The sequence below is a fragment of the Aphelocoma coerulescens genome, chromosome 12 (genome assembly GCF_041296385.1).
Source record: "Aphelocoma coerulescens isolate FSJ_1873_10779 chromosome 12, UR_Acoe_1.0, whole genome shotgun sequence".
NCBI lineage: Eukaryota > Metazoa > Chordata > Aves > Passeriformes > Corvidae > Aphelocoma > Aphelocoma coerulescens.
Window position 1 is genome coordinate 10,842,135 of NC_091026.1, and position 12,195 is coordinate 10,854,329.

Genomic DNA, 12,195 nt, shown 5'->3' on the forward strand with positions numbered 1-12,195 from the left:
TTACTGAAGATCTGGAAATCACAACAAAGCTGAACAGTTTTTCATTACCCATCTAGCTCCCAGCAGTGACTCATGGCTCTGCAGAAAGCAAGTGTGAAGCACTTTTGCCAGCCTCTGTGAATTAGTGGGGACTGACAGAGGTCAGTGGCCCAAAAACCAGATGGCTGCACCCGGACTGGGAAAGGAGCTGACCTTAAACCTGAGCAGGACTTAATCCTCTGTCCGACAGTGGAAGCAATGCAGTCATCATAACAGTGTTCAGGATCTGTGTGGCTTCACATCTCTGATGTGAAGGATGATCAGATCCAGAAACAAGGTTTGGCCATCTCTGGTAAACTGGGATTTGGCCCTGCACTTCCCTGGGATTTTTTTGGGTTTACAGACCAGGCTTTTGGCGTGCTCATAGCGTGCAAAGGGGATGGTAAATAGATAAAACTACATGGCAACCTGAGCTCTTAGCATACACACCTCAAATTTGTTAACACTCACTTAAAAATTGCCAGCCCTCGAGAAAAAAACTTGATACTGTGCAGAATTTTCAGAGTCTCCAGCGCAGCAAAGTCAGAGCTCTGGTCTTAGACCAGATTATAACAAGTGTTGAGCTCAACAGGCAGAGAGGGGCTTCATTTTGGCAGGCAGCCTCTGGCAGAGCTCTCTGTAAGAGCTGTCTCCCTGCCCCTCTTCCTGGGATAAGCACTCGCTGCTTCTGTGTTAACTTCTGCTGTCAGTGTGGAGTCTGATGATAAATCACTGTCTGGGGAATGGAGAGCATCGCAGCGCAGGCAGAGACACCTTACCCAAATCTCAGCCTCAGGGGTCACATCCTCTGGCAGGGGAGCTGTGGGCACCTTTGATTGCTGCAGCAGGCTGGAGCAGTAAACATAAGGGCCAGAGCTCAGATCATGCCCTTATATTTTCCAGCACAAACCTCTCCCTCTTTGTGCAACATATACCATTAAAGTGAATCACCTGATCTATGTACTTTGTTTTATTAAGAGAAAACAGAAGGCTGTGACTTTCTTAGAGGAGGAAGGAAAGGGCTGACTACCCACCCTTCCTTCTGAACAAAATTGCAAAGCAAAAGCACTCACATCCCCCTTGCTATGAGACCACCCAGCCTTTACTTGCACAGGTATTTTGCAGCCTGGGAACTCCAGCCCAGCTGCTGTGCCAGGTCCCTTTGCAGGCAGGCTGGGATGTCACAGCTCACCTCCCTCCTCCAGATGTCTCTCAGCAGTGGGAATGAAAACCCACAGGTCTAGACAATTAAATACACGTACAAACTGAGGAGGTGAGCGTGCTCCCACGTCCCTTTTAAAATGTATTAGCATCACCCGAGGGGGCTGGAAAACAATAGGCTTTGAGGAGGAATCCTGATGGGGAAGAAAGATTGTGTCTTACTTGAGAAGGATGGAACTGAACAAATGTGGTCAATGCAAAGGGTTTAATTTCAAACAATCATCATCATCATCATCATCACTATCAACCCCGAACTTCAGGGCTTCCTTAGCTGAAAAATAATACAGCTCATTTGGTGTCAATAAATCTAGTCCCTGAGTGGGGAAAAAAACCTTAAATATTTCAGCACTTTGGGGCTGACTCATGCTGAGCTTGAAATTTGGAGGTTTGCATCAAGAATTCCAGCTATGCTTGAGCTTAATGAAAAAGTACACAGGCAGTATCTTTAGGAGCTAAACTGGCTTCTGCAGCCAGCAGGTTGGATTTTCACCATTGCTGCAAACTTCATTTTCCAGAAAGCACTCCCCACCACATCCCATGAAGACATGAACTTCTGAGGCTTCGAGGCTTCAGTGTTTTTGTTCAGGGGCTCACTGATCCAGGGCATGAAAGCAGGAGCCAGTAGACACTTAAACAGCACCAAAACAACACCCCCTGCCACAGACAGTCCCTTCTGTCTGGGAGGATTGCATTGCATGTGCTCAACTTCTGCACTGGAGTGTGCTGAGCGGTGTGGAAGGTGATCAGGGACTGTGAAGGTGAGGTAAAAGATCCTGCAGAGGAATGATCAGAAGAGTGAAAGATTCTCAAATGGTCCATAGGAGGGAGGGACCTGGGGGGAACCCATCATGAAACCCATCATGATGGGAGATAAACAGGGAGCAAATTGGGCAGGATGCTGTGGCAGGATCTAAGGACATTGTTCAAAGGAGGGATCCCAAAATTGGACAATGGGACTTTGCTTAGTAGTGACAGGACATCGTGGGGGCCAGAGGCTGCCTGGGAGATCAGCAACAAGGCAGCCAGCAGTTCCCTCAGGAGAAAGCACACACCAAGGGGAAGGGAACACCTGGCTCCAACAGGCATTTCCCATCTGCAGGAAGTGTCTTTTTCCCATGAAACATGGGAGCTTTCTCCAGCATGGAACTGACACGCTCAAGAGGATGCTCAGCCCTACCTTAATGGTATCTGTTGTTCTGCTGGTTAGATGAGAGAGAATCAGGGGATAAGTTTCTTTGGTTTCTATTTGCCCATGATTTTGCAAGCTGACTTCTCGGATGTAACAGTGGAAAGCAATAGGGATAAGGGTCCATCAGGTGAATTCAAAGCAGACACAGATCAGCTCAAACACATCAAGGTCCCAGGCAGTATTTGGAGCTGTTGTCACTGACCAGGCTTGTGGTAATGAATTTTTTACTCTAGGGATCAGATGTTCCCCTCAGTTATATTAAATTGATTTCTCCTCCTGATAAAGCTGAACTTTCTTTCCCTGAGTCAGAACTTTGGCTGGGGGAGAGACAGAGGCAGAGAGAGCGTCTGGTACCTTGGGCCAGACCGGAAAGGAGGCAGTAGGAATCTGGATGGGGCTGATTCCTCAGATGCTACTGAGATTAAATGGGACAAAGAAACAGTGGCATCAACAACAATAGGATTTGTAAAACTGCATTTTCCCTACATTTCTTCTCATTTATCCTTTCCTCCTTGAAAGCTGGGGACAGAATAAAAAATACAAAAGAGAAAAAAAAAGTTAGGCCCTTGCAGCAAGAATACAAAAAAAAAAAGAGGGAAGGAGAGAAAGGGAGGGTCTGTTGGAGAGCATCTCTTTCCTTTGGGCACTGAAGTGTTCTGACATCAAACCTTGTGTCCTCATTAAGAAGCCCTGTGTCTACCGTTGTGACATCTTTATTCACACACCCCAAGACTTCAAAGACTTCAGGATATTTCCTTGGTGGATTTAACAAAAAAAATATCAGGAGATGAAACACAGGAAAAGGCAGCCTGGTGCATTCTTGTTTTAATTAGACCTTGGGTGGAGGAAGGGGGGTGAGGGAGGAACAGAATCACTGAGATGCACATTAAGGTGTGCATGCAAACACACACACACTCTCACACTCACAATCTTGATCACTGGGACTCACCTTCTTTTCTTTCACAAGCTTTTGGAATAGCAAACAGACCCTGAATCTCAGAGTAATGATTTTTTTCCCAGCCTCTAAAACAGATCCACATTCATCTCAGGAGTAGGGAAGTGCTGCAGGTGAAATACATGTTTCTGTTGCCTAAACAAAAAGCTTCAAGTGTAACTAATGCAAAATTAAGAATGGGGACAATAAAAAAAGGCATTGAGGGCAGAGGAGAGACGATCTAAGCATTCATTAACAAGGAAGTGTGAGTCTAGGGAGAACCGTTCCTGTTTTGCTAGTGAGTTGTCTTTTTTTTCCCCCTTTTATTAAATGTACTATATTCCTGTGAATTTCCAAGCCACTTGTTTGACCTATGAGTCATTGGTGCTACTTGAAATCTGCGGTGTGCCCCGTTTGGCTTGAATATGTAGGTGTTACCACATGTTTCTTGGCCCCAGCAGGATGGCACTAACTCTTCAGGCTCTGCTCTGATCACCACTGGAACTGCCTGTAATTTCAAAGTGAGAAGCTTGGGCGGGGGTAGGGGGTGGCTTGGCAAATATTCTCCCCACTTCTCTGAAATTTTGTCTTTTTTGGTTACTGCCTCACCCAGCAAAACTTCTTCCCTCGAATGTTCGTGGGAAGAAAAACCACAACGAATTGCACTGGTATTAATTCAGGGCAGTTTTAAATGCATATTTATGAGTCTTTCTTCTCAGTATATAACCAGTTCTAGGACCAAGACAGCTTCTTCTGGCAATGACAAAATATCAAATAATAATTAAATATGTAACTAAAGAAAATTAAAGTTCTCCTCTTTACAGCTGAGATGCTCTTGGGCCATTTCTCGTAAGAGACAGGGAAACTCCCAGCTTCTGATTCCTGCTTTCTAAGTGTTAGAGCCCAAATTTCTCAGGGTGCCTTTGACTGACACCAGCATTGTTTCCAGCCCTCAGGACAAAATCTGCCCCCGGGGCTAGGTGGATAGGAGTGGGAACACTGCTCTCTTCCGAGATGTATCAGGCATTTTCCGTAGGTATTCTGTTATGGAAGCACCCCCAGAAGCCACGACTGCACTGGGGGTGTCCCCACAGAGGGCACACACACAATTCTGGCACGTGAACAACATGACTGCCATCTGCAAAATCTAAGCAGCGTTTTAGAGACAGCTAAACACAGCTAAAAACAAAAAGAGAAGAAAATCTTTCCACAGCCCTGTTCCTGTGTCAGGGCCCGATAATCTACTCTCAATTACAGCATTATTAACTGAGCCCTACACCTGGCCCTACTCGTTTGCAGCTATTCCTGTTGACAATGGCACTGATTAGCTGGTACAGCCATGAACTGGGGTTATCCCTCCACTATCTACCACCCTCCTACAATTCACATTTCACAGGCTGTGCTGGTTTGGAGGGAGGGAGCAAGGTTTGTGCAGAAGCAACGTGAGATTCAGAAGACACCAGCAGCACGAGCAAGCTGCCCCCCTTGTGCAGACCAAATCCACCCAAGGACAGGGTAATAACTCCCCCAGCAGGCCTGAATTCCAGTTAATTACAGAACCAACTGAGGGCTGATAAAAACAAGGCAGATCCACACCTCTGCTCTCCCTTAGTAGCCTGTGGCTGCCAGCCAGTGAGAAAAGTGTGGGTATTGATTTGATTATCTTGTTTGTCCACCTAGACTTGCTAGTTGCATCTGCTCTTCCCAGTTCAAATGAAGTGTTTTCTGCTGATTAATTAATTTTAATTTGTTTTTGCTTCAAGTGCAAGATTTGGTTTTTATTGACAAGTGAGTGCCCATATTCTGAAGCTGCCACAGTTAACAGGTGCCCCTGAGCTGCTCAGAGCTGAAGTTCTCTCACTTTGCTAAAAAGTACTTTATGTATCGACTGAAACCTCTCCTTTTTGCCTGCGTGGTTTCCAGAAAAAACAAAACTGCATCATTCAACAGCTCATCTCATGGATGGAGGCAGCTTGGAGTGCTATGGGAGTCCTTTTGTGCCAGGCCCTGGGGTTCCCTCACCCCCTTTCCCCAGGTTCTCTCTGGTGCACATCCAGCCACGCTGCTTTTGTAGCCAAGGAGGGGAATATCCCCCAGCCGATCCCCCAGCACCTGAGCTCGTGGTTCCTGCAAAAGCAGGACACCGTTCCCAGTTACACACCCATGGCCACAGCCCAGGGGGTGGTGAAAGGGGGCAGGCAAGTGAGGTTTCTCTCCTTTCCCTTCAGTTAGTGCCACTGACACATTTGCTTCAGCCCAGTTCATTAGCAAGTAGCACTACATTCTGTCGCTAAGGCCAGAGAAATATGAATAATGAAATGCCTGGCTATCGGTATTTTGCCTAATGCTCCTAAAACACACGAACAAGCTCTAAATGCCAACAGTGCAAGGAGACTGGTAGTGAGAGGGAATTTATGGGATAGCAACACCCATGTCTGGCTCGCTGCTGCTAAGGGGAACAGGCTTTGTCAGCGCCAGGAGGCAGCTGTAAAAACCTGAGCCCTCCCTGCACATTAGCAGTGTTTTACAGGGGATTTGCAAATGAAGGAAATAATATTTACCTTTCTGGCAATAGAGGGAAACTGGTGGGGGAGGAGATTTTGGGAATGTCCCAGCACAGATCAGGATCAAAGGCAGGACAGGAATGCAGCCCAGCAACCTGCAGCTCTTCTGGGAACCCTGGCACAATGAGAGCCATCAGTGAATAATGAACACTCCCTCAGTTTTCCTCTTTACCCAGAAACGTGCAAAGATGGACAACAGTCTGTTTTGACCTGCCACCTTTCCCCCAGTGTCTTCCCTGAGGAAAAGGAGCTGTGGTTTGTATCCTGCCTTTTCAAAGACAGATGTTGCTGTGATGTTGCCTGAAAACACTGTGCTGCCCGAAACTTTTCATCCCACTGATGAATTAGCTGCTCAGTGGAAAACAATTGGGCCAGAAAGAGATCTCAGCCAGCCATGGATATCATCAGCTCAGGATATCATCAAAGTCAAGCAGGGATTGCTGGCCAGGTGTATCTCAGGATTATCTCTTTACCAGGGATTTCTAAATTGCCCCAGGACATCCATGCAAATAAGGCAATCTGGGCTAGATGCCTCTTTAGAGGGATGGTGGCTCTGCTGGTGGGCCAGGATGCTGCTGGGGTCTTGGGTGATGCTGTGTTGGGACATCCCCCCCAGCCTTGGTCTGATCCATCCACGGCTCCCACCAGCAGCAAAGCTTATGGATGCGTTTGTGGGTGCGAGGGATGGGCCAAGGGAATTAGAAAGTTAGAAGATGAGGTGAACAGCAGGGCACAGAAAAAGACAGGAAGATTAATGGCAGGGACACAACCAAAAACAAAAGTTAAAATGGAAATGTTAATCATTTAAAAGAGGGTCTCAGTGGAATTACTTGCTTTATGGCTCAGAATAAAAAATAGAAAGGGGAAAAGAAGGAGGAGAAGTCCCACTAAGAATAATTTAGTGCTTTGTGTAATGAGCTGCCTTTCTTTTCGGTAGTTCCCTCTGGTGTCTTATCACTTACCCTGTGATTGACTGAGTCCTCTCTTTGCCTGCTCCTGCTAAATGGTGATTTGCCATCTGGTAGTCATAATTTCTTTTCTTTCATTTTTTTTCCTATCCTATATTCTTTTGTAATTAGAAAATAAATTACTTTTTTTTTTTAACTGAAAAAGAAACATGTCTAGCATATTACTTACAGATGACAGTTGGTGTGAGCTCAGCAGCAAGGCAGAGGGAAGGGACTTGACTCCTGTCTCATTTGGACAGATCCCAGCTGACATGCCAATGGATGTGTCAGCTTTTCTGCTGAGGGAAGGGCTGGATGAAGCAAGCAGTGGCCAATGACTTTGGTGAGATGAGAAAGCTCGTATCTGAGGAAGAATGGGAAAGATGAAGGCTCTGATGGGCTGGTGCAGCATGATAGCCTGAACCTGCTCCTCCATGCAGCTCTGCACAGGACCTGTGTCAGACTTGAGCTTTGCAATCCATCTCTGTTGCCACCAGCTGTGGAGGGAGCCTTGAGTTTGCCAGATGCTGAGCAGCCTGTCTGAAATCAGGGTGCAAGATCTTCCCCCCAGGGCCAGGAGACGAACACTGCAAAAGCCTTATTGCATCCCCATTTCTCTTCAGCTTGTTGCCAGCCTCTTCTCAGCAGCCTCTGTGCTCACCCTGACTGCCACACTCCCATTATATCTTTGTACAGCAGCAGCTCTCTCCGCTCTCATTTCAGTTGCCTCCTCAAGGTGCTCCAGTAATTCAAGTGATAAATAATAACAATAATAACGCAGAAGTCGGTTGAATTGAGCTTGATTACTCCGTGACTGAGTTTGGGCTTGATTGACTGAAAGCAGCACACATCCCCCCAGTTGTTATCCTGAGAGCCTCATTTTCTCAGTGAGATGTTGCTGCTTGTAGCCTCAAACCCATCGGGCCTTGAGGCCTCTGCCAACATGCAGCCCCATCATTTCCAGAAAGACCCCACTCCAAGGGACTATTTGAGTTTACATTTTTGGCACATCATATAATGAGGCAAGAAAATGACAGGAAAAATACCCATTTCTGTACAGTGCCAACAGAGATGTGTTTTCCTTTGTTTTCTAGGCAAGCTCAATGTTTTCTGGGATGGAAGGCTTTGGTTTGATGTGGCTTCAAAAGGTAGTTTTTTGCTGGTTAAACTGGATGCATCCACGCATTCCTGAGTATTTGAACCAGGCTCTGCCTGGTATTACACCACTTTCCTGATGGGTTATGTATTTGTGTGCATTTAGCTGGGGGTAAGAAACCACAGCCTCTAAAGCAGGAAGAGATGTAGTGGACGTGTTCAACTGTTGGATATCAATCTTTGCCCCAGAACTGCTGGGGATCTCTGAGTGTCAGTTGTTGAGCTGCCTGGTGTCCCTCCATCCAAGACTGGAGGCAAGGGGCAGTTCTCCAGGGACAGCCTTGTTTTTTTCTTCCCTTTTCACATTAACTACGGTCTGCTCTGGTGCTTGCATCTGTCTCTGGTGTGGGTCTGTGCTGTGTTTTCAAGGAAGGTGCTGTGTTTTCAAGGAAGATGCTGGTATCAGAAGTGAGTGGAGCATTTGTTAACATCTTTGGTTGAGCCCAAGAAAGACAAGGAAGAAATTATCTGTGTGAGATGGAGGGTGTGTTTTTCTTGGCTTAATATGGATGAATGAAGAAAAAGGAGGGAAAGAAAACAACTCATTTTTACTCATTCTCTAAGCAGCAGCCACTGTAGTGCTATAGCCAGGAGCATCTGAGAGACAGAAGGAATTTGAGTAACAAGAAAATGCCATTGTACAGACCTAATTATAATGATTGCACCTGTTAGAGAAAACAATAAGCAGTAAAATGAATAAACCTTCCCGGGACTCATTTTATCAATGAAGCGTGACCATGTGAAAACTCCACAGAGAAAATCTACAAGGAAGGTGTAGTGTACTCAGACCTCCTCCTCCTCTCTGATCTCCCATCCTGTAATCAGATGAACAAGGGAACCAGAGTAAGCCTTGTGTTCATCTACTGGCTGCATGTGGCTGTGTGCAGATGCAGATGTCCTGTTAATAGGATACCTTCTCTGTTTTAGTAATATCTTCCACTCAGGGCATTTACAGATGTGGCTGCAAACATCTGATGCTTAGGACAGAACTGTGCACAGGCCCTCAAAACCCTAGAAATTTGACAGTTATTCTAAGGGTGGTCGGGAAGTCTGTTGATTCTCCTCAGAGTCAGTAGATTGGTCAGGGATGTTGTTAAAAAACAGTTCCATCTGTGGTGATAACAAGCTCTTGGGTACAGTCCCAGAGTCACTAGGAGTGGTGTGGAAAGGACTGTGTTTTACATGTTTTAAATCTGTTAACAAGTCACTCTTACTTTACTCAACGTGGTGCAAAATTGCTCCTGCTCCACTGCCTTCCCACCTCTCATGGTCCCACAGACCTCATCGCATCCCTCCCTCAGGATCCACAGGATCCTCCTTGGTGTCTCCTCCTACTCAAGCAGTTCCCTGCTCCTGGCTGTCTTTGCCCCTTCTCCCCTGTACCTTTCTGAGCTCCCAATTATAGCTCCTCTGCACTGCAGAGGCACATCTAACACTGAGCTTTGCATGCTTCTGTGGTTAAAGCAGACAAAGGGGATTAGCCTTTTTAAAGAGTTAATGCTGGGTTTTTGCATCCAAAGATCTTAGAGCAGGGGGAAGTATCATTAGCAGTGTCTTGTGGATGGCAAAATTGAAGCATGAGGAGATGAAATGAATTTGCTTATTGGATGATTATTCCCTTGCCCCATTTGCCTCACATCTCACAGCCCACGTCCTGGGCCAAAGCCCTATTATATGACATACAGCCCAGACAGAGGCAAAGCCAAAGAAACAAGGAATCCTGTGATACTAAATCTCATTTCTTCTTTTCTTTTCCCAAGAACACTGGCATGTACAAAAGGACAAAGAAACATCCCAGTCTTTGTAAAATGTCTGAGTGACAGCCCTGGTGTCTGCAGTCCTCCGGGCACTTTCTGAATGTGCTGAACAATGACGCCTCCAAAATATTGACTCGACAGCTTGCCTCAGCCCTGACTCGGGGGGAAAGAGATGAATATTCCCTTTGATAACTGTCACCATTGAAAATTGGCCTCTGTTATTGTCAGCTGGAACAAGAGAGCTTGTAAGAGTCACTTGGTGACGCAAGCTTTGAGTTACCAGCTTTACCTTCAAATCACCACTGGGGATAATGGTTTTTTCCACTTCTCAACAAAGTCTGGCCTGGTAGGTAAAGGTATCCATAACTAATTAGTAATAACTTAGGCCACATCTAAAGGAAACTGGACAAATAATGCACGATGAATAATTTATTGAATGAATTTTGCCTCTTTTTCTATTTGTGAATTTTCTATGCTTGCAGTGTTGATTTCTCCAGCTAATTGGTTGTTTGAAATTGTTTGCTGATGCAAATACTTCTTGGTGTGCTCTTTTCTCCGGGAGAAGTTCATTAAGAGTATCCCCAAACCAAAAGGAATTGACTAATTTTAATTGGTCACAGAGGCCACATGGCATAAATGCATTTTGTGGCATGAATATATATATTTTTCAATTCACTGACTTATAGTATTTCTTCAGACTGTTCTTAGGATGTTTTTGTGAGCATCCTTTCGAGTCAATATGCCCACTGGCTATTCCTGCTAAAGAAACTCAAACAGATTCCAGAAGATGGTCCAAAGATACTCAAAAGAACCAGGAAAAGATGTTTGAATGGAACTGGATGTGAAGTTACTTGTCTGTGTGTAGGATTGCTTGTATTTGTGTACCTGCATAAGCACAGATATTGCTCTCTTATTCAAATTAGTTTAAAAGAAACTTGCATTTGCTTATAGTAAAAAGATAAACAGACACCCAGAATTAAAAACATTTAATTAAACTCTGTCTCTCTTCTAGGTGATGCTGTATTATCATTCCTGCTTTTGGCCCAGGCAGCATCAGCGTATGCTCCAAGACATGTACCAGCCAACACAACATTGTTTTGTTGTCCTAAGGACTTCAGAAGGGCTGCCTTAAAGAAAAGATGAACCTATGGCCTCTTCCACTAGCATGAAACTCTAAGCTCACATCTTGTATCACGACATCTATAACATACAGCAAGCAGCAAAGAGGTTCAGACATGGAGCAGGGAGGGTGAAAACAAGCCACCCAACCTGATAATGAAAAGCAAGCACTTGGCCTTGGTGTGGAGCATCTCAGATAAGTAGTTTAATTGGCAAGCTCTGGTGCTGGAGGGAGGGAAATCTAAGCTAAATTAAAAGATTAAAAAGATATTTTTTCATCAAGTGGCAAAATGGAAGAAGTGGACAAGTCTGCTCAGGAGAAAATGAGCAGAAAGGAACTGTGAATGTTGTGAAAATATATCCATTAGACCTGCCTTATCGAAACGTGCTTTTGCCAAGCATCCAGCCCTGCATCTCCATGGCAACATGGCCTCGTCAACACAGAAGAAAGTGTTTTTGTCAGGATGGGCCCAAACACGTAAAAGCCATTTCGATTTGGGGGCAACACGATCTTCTTCAATCAATACTGCACACATAATAATGACTCCTGCCACTTTTTTCATAAATCTCCACTTTCTGCTTTCATTTCCTGTGGTTTGACATCACTGTGAACTGGAACCAGGTTTAAATTTCCTACAGTTTTAAGCCCACTCTGCCCTCATCTGCAACACACAGAGCCTCATGCAGCAGCTTCCTCCTTTGTGACATACTCCATACACAGTGTACTCACAGGTGGGATTAGCCTGGTCTGAAATATGAGACAGGCATTGAGGAATGCCCCAGTGGCACCATCCATGGATGTAACAGCTGGAATTCTGGTCATGGCTGAGATGAGGAGCCTGGCAGAGGACAGGGGCTATTTCTCTCTAGCACTTAGAGTAAGATACAAAATTTAATGCCCTGAGCATCTTGACTCTCCAAGAAATTGTCGTGTTCCTTCTAGGCATGACTGATAGGTCTTCTCTCCGCAGCCTTTGAATAAAAATGGGTTTTCTTCTCCATTTTCCTCCTTTATTTCCAGTCTGAGATCTCATTCTTCTTGACTGCCAGTTGAATGAGTTGGTCTTTTCCAAACAACCAGCTCAGCAGTACAACCCCAGAAACCACCACATGGCCAAAGGGATTTCCCTGTGCATGCAAGGGTGTGTGCTGGGAAGGGAGACACGGAATATGTAGGAGTAGTAAATGCCTGTCTCTATTTTTCATTTAAATTAGTGGGTTTTAGGCATATGATCCAACATATTGCTTTTAAAATTTCAGCAGTAGGCTGCTAAATGCTTTACTGTGGAAT

At 45.2% G+C, this 12,195-nt stretch overlaps 1 long non-coding RNA gene across 1 annotated transcript; it reads left to right on the forward strand.

Moving 5' to 3' along the window:
- Nucleotides 1-4,977: 4,977 nt before the first annotated feature.
- On the forward strand, nt 4,978-11,905 carry LOC138117665 (uncharacterized). Its single transcript, XR_011154766.1, has 3 exons — nt 4,978-5,005; nt 9,789-10,131; nt 10,798-11,905. It is a non-coding gene; the product is annotated as an uncharacterized lncRNA (long non-coding RNA).
- The last annotated feature ends 290 nt before the right edge of the window (nt 11,906-12,195 follow it).